Here is a 10,000-nt window from a genome sequence, read left to right as displayed (position 1 = left end):
TCTTACCCTCCCCTCTATCGGAGCTTTAACAATTCCAGAAACAGTCATTTGTGGTGGACAACGATAGCAGATTCACGTAAGACATATCAGGAAGAATTGCAAACAAACCTAAAGTACGAGATTCGATGGCAGTACGAAACTGAACATTTACCACATAATAATCAATGACAGAACTACTGTCCATGAAATACCCCAACATTTTGTAATTAATTGTACTATATAGTGCCAATGATTGTTACCCTGTTGTACGCTTTGTCAATAATGGATTGCGTTTTGGTAAATAAAGATATAAATGGATATTGTCTGTATGTCTGTATTTAATAAATAACCTACCAATACCTGCGGAAGCATATAATAGATAATAACCACTATGTCAATCATGTTGGTATGTGATGAATATACATTTTTCAAATAATCTATAATTATTATATTTCGTTACAGTTCTGGCACCACAATGCAAGTTACATTTGCAACTAGTAGCACAAACGCCAAGTCTATGCACATGGAGACAGAACACATATGCTCATCAAAATCATTTGGAAACAGAAACCATTGAATGACGCAACAGTAGATTGTACTGCAGTTTTAGTTTCAAGAGAGGACGCTTACACTTCACCTTGGACAACATCAATTTGTGCAAACAGTAGTGACAAGCGATAGACCAAAAGTGTATTATTTTGTGATGGAATGAACAAATGCTGATTTTTTAAACGACAAATAATATTTTTGATCGCTAGGATAAGTGATCTATGTAAGGTGAGTTCATGTTTAACTGTGGCCCTCTTAAATCACTTTTACTTGAAGTTAGTTTGGTAGATGTTTTCGTTTTTCACTGGAAAACTTTCACCATATTGTACTCTAGATTAAAATTTGGCATTAGGCAATTGATAAAAATGGGGTAACGGAACACATGCCGATTTTGCCGTCAATTCAAAAATGAACTGCCTGACTCATCCGCTGTTAAGTTTATGTTGCTATTAGAATGGTTAATCATAGGCAGTGCAGAGAATACCAGGTAATCATTTAGCGCTAACATTATTAAGTTTGCAGCCCTGAAGTGGGCTATCAAAAATTGCCTTGGCCGTCGGTATTTCACGACGTCCAGGCGGGGTATTGGTTAAAGTTTTCAACTAGCAATAATCGCACCTCGGTTGAACCTCATTGGTTACGATACTGCCACTGCGCAAAGCTAATTGGTAACTATTACACCCACAGCCAACCGGTTACTACTGAGGACTTCGTGGAACTAAATATACATATTAATTTTGTATTGAAAATATGAAAAAATTGTTTCCTCTTTTAACACCGTTAGCTATAACATAAATCAAATCTCACTATTTTACTATGTAATTAGATATTGCTCATTGCACGGATGTTCACAGAACCAAAGAAAATTCTCACTTCTTGACATAAAGTGAGAGAAAAAAAAACTGTACATATGTACCTAATATATATATATATATATATATATATATATATATATATATATATATATATATATATATTTGTATGTATATATGTGTATATTTGCATATATATATATATATATATATATTTGTATGTATATATGTGTATATTTGCATATATATATATATGTATATTTGCATATATATATATATATATATATATATATATATATATATATATATATATATATATATAACATATACTACGCACACATACATAATATCTGTGCTTGTGTGAAAATTTCCAGGTAAATCCCATTTGAAGAGGTCGCATGAGAGACATACCTTGTTAATGTGATTTATTTGAGATTATTTTTACACCGCAATTCCACCGATTTACTACATGCCCTCACCTGCTATCGGGGCATATATATATATATATATATATATATATATATATATATATATATATATATATATATATATATATACACATACCCATAGGTTTAAGTGAATTTTAGGTTAAACGTCATACTTGCTGGTGAATTTGTGATTTATTATGTGACGTATCAACGGATTAACTAATCTTTTGTTATCATAAAAGGGGATAGCGCGAACGCAGTCCCCACTACCAAAAATTGCACACTCGAGTTAACCACATTTGGGTTAATCGCAGGGGTCAGCGCCACCGGAGTGCAATGGTGAGCCTCGCCCTGGGAGAACCGCCTTCGTGATCACGGTATCTCCTGTGCCAGGTAAGTATGCTTTCAATTCCCCTCCACCGGTCCCAGCGCACACTGACTGAGGACCGAAAGCACACAACATATCTATTAAGCTGTGCACTGGCTATAAGCTCCTTATAGTTTCTTCTGGTTATTACTTTAATTTTTTGAACCATATACCTAATGATATACGAAATTATTTTCATCGCTGATACTCATAAACTGATGCAACCGGTTATGATTCCTAAAAAAAGAAAAAAGAAAGAAAGAAATAATAATAATAAATAAAATAAAAACAATTGGAACGGGATTCTTTGAAGCCATTTCCATAGAACATGATCGTTATACATTATAACACTAAAATTATGTGGAATAACCTCTAATAGCCAACAATAAAGATATCTCTACATATTTATCATAATCAAATAGTAAAACGGATTGCGTATTTACATAGATGAATAGAAGAGTTGGTTAAAAATCTCAATAAAAGAAAATGCTTTTTCTTTAGCGTAGACTAAGGTAAATCTCTATCTCAATTTATATTTGCAGTAGAACTATAATGTTCACATTGTTATATCAGTCATGCCGTTACCGTTGACATCATCTGAAACGGTAGCGAATTGGAAAAGACATAGTTTCAGGTGTTGTTTTATTATTCTTGTCATTACTTCAATGCACTATTCTGGGTATGTCCTAACCCTCTTATTGGATGGATTTCGACTAGATCACTCATATATACTCATACATATATGTAAAAATACAGTCAATTTTAGGATATATACACTATAGGTAATTATTACAAACAATGCGAACTATATAACCAACTTGTTAAGTTGTCAATTTCGGACGGCCTTGTTAGTGATTGTTAAAAACCGGCAAAAATAAAACGTTAAATACTTTATCAATCTTTATCTACGGTCAGTCAAGATTAGTGTCCACTGTGAGACCATTTCCGCCGTTTTCTTAATTTCTTCAGTTCTCCCGTTTAATCTTTGACCTAATTTACTTCAGCATATGTTTTCCTTACTGAGATGCGTAACCATCTACATTAGGGATACACATATTCAGGTTAATTTGTTTTTGAATACCAAATAAAAAAAACAGATGACATGGGGGCCATGACAGCCACTCCCATAGAATATGGTTATAATGCATTATACAAAACTTCAAAAGTATTGCATTATCTAAAAAAGAAAAAATAAATGACAGTACCTCCCATAAACAACATAAAATGCAAAAAATAGTCCACGCAAGGTGTATTTACTTTTTATAACACAAATGTTGGATAGAATTTGAAGCAAAGAAAACGCATTTCTTTTAGCGCAGACTAAGGTAAATACTTATTAACTAAGAGCTACTTTGTATTTTATTTCATGATATCACTACATTCCAATCAATAATTGCGAATTAACTTTATATCTCATTAAATCATTCATGCCGTTTCCAGTGTCATAATAAAACGGTACCGAATTGGTTATAATGTTGAAGAAAATATGGAGCACATTTGTCAAAACTCAAAGTTGTTTTTCAAAAGATCCTCTTACTAGGGTCTTATAACTTAATATCTGTTATCATGTTCTTCAGTGGAACTTGAAATGCACTTTTCCAGATTCTTCGTCCAGGCCTTTTTATTGGATTTCGACTCGATCGCCCAAGACTTCAGCGCATAAAACAAATTGCTCTTTTGGAAATTCCCTTTATCCTTACTATATTTCTATATATATACGTATTGTCGAATTTAGAAAAGATAAAATATTCACAAAATAATTAAAACAATGCCAACTACATATCTAGAGAAAAAAAAATATTCGCAATCACTTGAGGAATCATCAGCGATTTGTAAATACTTACCTCATCACTGCATTGACCACTTTTCAAATATTGAAGATTAACCTTTCTATATCGCTATCTTATCCTTTGATTCTAACCAAGGCGAAAGCAAAATTAATAGTCATTCACTTCTCAGTTCATTTTAATTTATCATGTAATATCGAATTTCATATTTGCCTACCATTTCATAACAATTCAATTTATATAATCACACCGTAGCGCTAAAAAGATAATACACTATCACTCACGATTCACTGATACTGCACATAAACAACGTCAAACGCTTTTCATAATCCATCGTGATTTCAGGACCAACCGAGACTTCGAACATATTTCATTTGTACTCTCTACATTATATATTAGCACATCAACACTGGGTAACTCGCAACATTTCGTTTTAAAATCTTTGCCCGCTCATTCAACATCCACATCACAACAATTCACACGCCACTCCCACAAATTTACATCACACTCCCCCATCACCTTCAGTAAGTTCCATATCCCGCTGTTCGAGACCTTCCCTTAACCTTAACACATCATACCTTTCTTCATTCACTCATACTACTCACATCATAACACCTTCTTATCCTAGATCCACACTTCCTCCCCCGCCTAACCTCTCTAGCCCAATAGTCAATCCTACCCCTCTTCAAACCCCACCCCTCTTTTCCAGAAATATTCCAGACACCCAGCCCTCTCTAATGGCGCTGTCACACTAGCACTTTGCCGTCAATTTTCTGAAGAATTGTCAATTTTTGAGCGATTTCTCGTTTTTCTAGTCCGAGTTTCCGCGTGAAAAATATTCCGTCGTCTTAAATTGACCAAGCGGACTCAAATCAAGAACTTTATTTTAGAATGTTTGTATTTGTTTAAAATTATTAATTGTAATATAATTTAATGAATCTTATTTTTCTTATAAATAATATGAAATTAACAAATATAAATATGCAAATCTAAATTTTATTTCCATAATTAAAAATTGTTTTAAGTGCTCGATTTGACTGTTTACATTCGTCAGCCGCAGAGCGCGCAATTTTCCCCCCAGCTTTGAAACACATTTTACTGTGCCAATTCTCTTGCATGGACACACGCCCTTCGGAGGAATATTTGATTCAGAACATTTTCTTGCTTTTTCTTGTTACGCTCATCATCTGCTAAAACAAAGTTTAGCATCGCTGCGCACTATCGCTTGTTCGGCGCCTTTGTTTACAACTGCAAGGCGAGTATCGCATTACTAAACCGATGGTTCCTGGCGGTTAAGCGCTAGTGTGACTGAGTGCCTCCAAAAATTGACAAATTTTGAAAATTGATGGAAAAAACGACGGAAAATGTGCTAGTGTGACAGCGCCATAAGTCCCCCACTAAATCTCCCCAGTCAATCTTCCCTCCGTCCCTCCCTACCTTCATCCTCTTCCCACCAATATTCTGCGAACCAAACCAATTCCACATCCCTTCTCATTCCACCCATAACCTCCAGAAATCATTCAACCCTCAGACTACTAAACATCAATTTCAGAAGTATTTAAAACAAAACCTCAGAACTGCAACACATACTCCAAACAAAGCATAAGACTTGGCTGACCTCCGACATTGACTCTGCTGACCCCCCCCCCCCCCCCAGCATTACTGTTACACGTAAAGACCTCCCGACAGATGCTGGTAGAGGTGGCGGTATCCTCATCGCCACCAAACCAGATATTTTAGTAAAACCTTGGCCTGACCTCGACACTGACTCCGAAATCGTCTGGACACAAATACAGCGTCCTAACTGTAAAACACTCCTTCTCGCAGCTTTCTACATACCTCCTACTAACATTGAATACCTACAAAACCTTGACGCATTTCTTTCACAAATTGACGCTAACAAGAATATATGGATCGCAGGCGATTTCAACCTCCCTGACATTGACTGGACTGCCTTGTCCTCGCATGACCCTCCCGATACTGACTTGACAACCCCTATCATTCCCCACACAAACAGACGCCAACTACACAACACCTTCATAGACATCATAAATACACACTCACTCTCAAACGGTACTCAATCCAACACGAACACAAAACATAGCACGCACTGGTGGCGACAGTGGCCCTAATACCACATCACACGCTCTTGACCTCTTCCTCGCTAACAACACTTTAAATATAACAAACACTGAAGTAATAGTAGACGCAAATCTTAGAACAACCAGACAACAACGAAAACATAGACATATCTATCTCTACTCAAAAGCTAACACAGACTCCATAACAAAAGACCTGATGAATTACAGTGAAGACTTTTTTTTCGACGGACTCATACTCAAAACTGGGAAAACTTCAAACACACTTTACATACAACCATGGACAAACACATCCCACAAAAACACCGTCAAATAGATTCACACTCCCCTGGTTTATCTGAGACCTACGCAGTATCTCGCAGACAACGTAAGAAACAACACAAAACATTTCTTCAAATTCTTTAAGTCACGCAGACAGGACACCACGGCTATACCCGCCCTTAAAGACCACAACAACACCTAAAAGCCAGACCCAGAACACAAATCCCAAATACTCAACGCACAGTTCCAATCAGTTTTCACACACGAAGACAACCGTACATTCGACACTGAAGATATTCCTTACCCTCCAATTCCCTCCCTAGACATCTCGACTAACGGAGTACAGAATCTACTTTAAAAACTTGACACTAACAAGTTTACCGGACCCGACCTCATACCCCCCATGACCCTAAAAACCTGCGCCCCATCCTTGCTCCTATCCTCCTACTAGTGGAACTTCATGCACTTTTCTAGATTCTTCGTCCAGACCTTTTTACTGGATTTCGACTGGATCGCACGGAAGCCCAAGGGTTCAGCGCATAAAACAAATTGCTCTTTTGGGAATTTCCTTTACCCTTACTATACTTCTATATATAATTATCGTCGAGTTTAGAAAAGATAAAATATTCGCAAAAATAATTAAAAGCAATAACAACTATATATCAAGAGAAAAATATATATTCGCAATCACTTGAGGAATCGTCATTGAATTGTAAATACTTACCTCCTCACTGCATTGACCACTTTTCAAATATAGAGGATTAACTTTTTCATATCGCCATCTTATCCTTTGATTCTAATCAAGGCGAAAGCAAAACTGGTAGTTATTCACTTCACAGTTCAGTTTAATTTACCGTGTAATAACATTTCAATTTCTATAATCACACAGTAACCTTTAACAAGATGATACACAAACGCTCACGATTCACTGACACTGCACATAAACAACGTTAAACGCTGATCATAATCCAACTGAGACTTAGAACATATTTAATTCGTTGTTTCTACACTATATGTTTGCACATCAACACGGAGTAACTCGCAACAATTCGTTTCGAAATCTCTGACGCTTAAAGGCTACCAAACAACTAAAACCATAGTATTTCTGATTTCAATGACAACTGAGGCACCTGAAGGCTGCTAACAGTGTTGCCAAATGCGGTGTGAGAAATGCCTTGTCATTTGATTGGTCGAAACGTAGTAGCAGTCCTCTCATTGGTCAGGTTATGTAAACACTGCCAAGATAGCGAAGAGATAGTGAGAAGGACCTCAGAAAAGTTCAAAATACATATAGGAAGGAAGATTTATACACCATATAATAAACACGTTTCACATTACGCCTTTGTTCCCAAACTGCAGATATTTTATTTCACATTTACAAGCCTGATAACTATCATGCCATTAACCATCATATATTATTATAATCACATGTCGATTTTGATATAGTATAACATGGCAGTTACTGTACGTTAATGTCCTGTGGTAATCGTCGCATCTTTCCAAATGCTATAAATAAATATATATATATATATATTTATACATACACACATATATATAAATATATATATATATATATATATATATATATATATACATATATATATATACATATATATATATACATAATATATATAATATTTTATATATATATATATATATATATATATATATATATATATATATATATATATGTGTGTGTGTGTGTGTGCGTTTGTATATGTGTGTATGTATATATGTATATATATATGTATATATATATATATATATGTATGTATATATATATATGTATGTATGTATGCATGTATATATACATATATACATATACACACAGCCAAACGCTGACACACACACATTTATATATATATATATATATATATATATATATATATATATATATATATATATATATATATACATATATCCATGTATACATGTATACATTTATACATATATACATATACACATACACACACACATATATATCTATACATATCAATATCTCTCTCTCTCTATATATATATATGTACATATATATACATATACATATATACATATACACATACATATACACATACATATACAGATATATACACACATATACAGATATATACATACATATGTATATATGTATATATATATGAATATATATCATATATACACACGCTTATGATATAAATCCGTGTATATGTATATATATATATATATATATATATATATATATATATATATATATACATATATACACACACACATATATATATGTGTGTGTGTGGGGGGGGGTGTATGTGTGTGTGCGTGTGTTATCGTTGTAATAGTTGTCAGTGCTGTGGTACAGCTTGCGCATTCCGATTATTCATAACATAAACAGTTTTATTTAGTGAAAAGATAACTTGAGATGAGAATGTAATTTTAAAAGTGTCAGTCTCAAATTTGATTTATTCTGAACTGCATTCTGAATAGAGCGATTTTTTTTCTACAGTGAGGTCAATATCGTAACTACCGTTATTTTAGCGGTCACAGGTCGAGTTACATTTTTTTTCGATTTTTTTGTATTTATCAACAATGAATGAGTTCAATATTTTATTTCATTACGGTATAGACTTTGCGATATTATAAACGTCGGGATTGATAAACTTTATACCTAATAAATGGTTATTTGGATAAATGTCTACTTTATAAACAGATACTTACAAATTCCTTTTTTAGAAGAAATGCTTTTGTGGAATTGTTAAATAGAAACTAGCAAATAATTATTGATAATTAAATCCACAGTGACAGTAATTGCAATATTGATATTGCCTGTAGTAATAATCTTAGCAACAATTATTATAAATATCCTGATATCGGTAATGCTAATGGAGATGATTATGATGTTAAATGTAATAAAAGTGGTAATAATAGTGGCATCGACTATAATAAGCATTCTGCAAATCATCTTTCAGGTTTATGAATATGACTGAATGATGGAAAAATCGGGAGACCTGTGGCCTTGACTCGTAAGGATCATTTTCATGTCAGGAACCATTAATATACCTCAACTTCTCTCGCATTCTCATCAGTGTCGCAGTCGTCTTATCTTCAAGATGGATAACTTTGAGCGTAACTTGTGGGGTCTGCCTATTGTAGCTACTGATCAGCTGGGGCCTGCCGCACCTTTGTATGATTGGACGTTCGGAGACGTTATGGGGACGTTTTCATCAAAGGACATCATGGACCAAATACTAGGACTGCCCTTACCTCCTCCGAAGAGACAGTGTGTTCGCCCCACAAGTGTTTTTTCTTCGAGTCACCCAACGCCTTGGAATATAAATTACTTCATTCCGACAGTTGAGAAGTGCCCTTCACAAACGGATTCGGAAACTTTTTCCGTGTCTCAACCGCCTCAGCATGGGATGGTTACAAGTTCGCCTACTCCAGCACCTCCTTCGATAAGCCAAGAATTCAAGAGCGCTGTCGGTCCCGTTACTGTCACCTTCATGTCGCCGTCAATAACAACTACGCCAACTGGTCCTTCACCCTCCGCACACAGAAGGAAGAACGCCCACTGTCACCTTTGCGACAAGCGATTCGAAAATCGTTACAAGTTAAAGATGCATTTGAATACCCACACGGGTGCCCGACCATTTGCGTGCGATGTGTGCGGGAAAGGCTTCATGCGAAGAACCACTCTCAACTCTCATCGTACCATTCACGAAGATTCTCAGTTCTCATGTCCCAC

General features: G+C 35.0%; 2 non-coding genes across 2 annotated transcripts; both read right to left on the bottom strand.

Moving 5' to 3' along the window:
• Positions 1-1,050: 1,050 nt before the first annotated feature.
• Positions 1,051-1,191, bottom strand: LOC147469808 (U4 spliceosomal RNA). Its single transcript, XR_015191927.1, has one exon. It is a non-coding gene; the product is annotated as a U4 spliceosomal RNA (small nuclear RNA).
• An 816-nt stretch (positions 1,192-2,007) lies between these two features.
• LOC147469807 (U1 spliceosomal RNA) lies at positions 2,008-2,169 on the bottom strand. Its single transcript, XR_015191930.1, has one exon. It is a non-coding gene; the product is annotated as a U1 spliceosomal RNA (small nuclear RNA).
• Between the last annotated feature and the right edge of the window lie 7,831 nt (positions 2,170-10,000).

This window comes from Penaeus japonicus, unplaced genomic scaffold, assembly GCF_977035675.1.
Source record: "Penaeus japonicus unplaced genomic scaffold, GWHDUDI00000001_assembly GWHDUDI00000019, whole genome shotgun sequence".
Classification (NCBI taxonomy): Eukaryota; Metazoa; Arthropoda; class Malacostraca; order Decapoda; family Penaeidae; genus Penaeus; species Penaeus japonicus.
The sequence above is the reverse complement of the archived record's forward strand: the minus strand, read 5'-3'. Positions and strand labels throughout refer to the sequence as shown.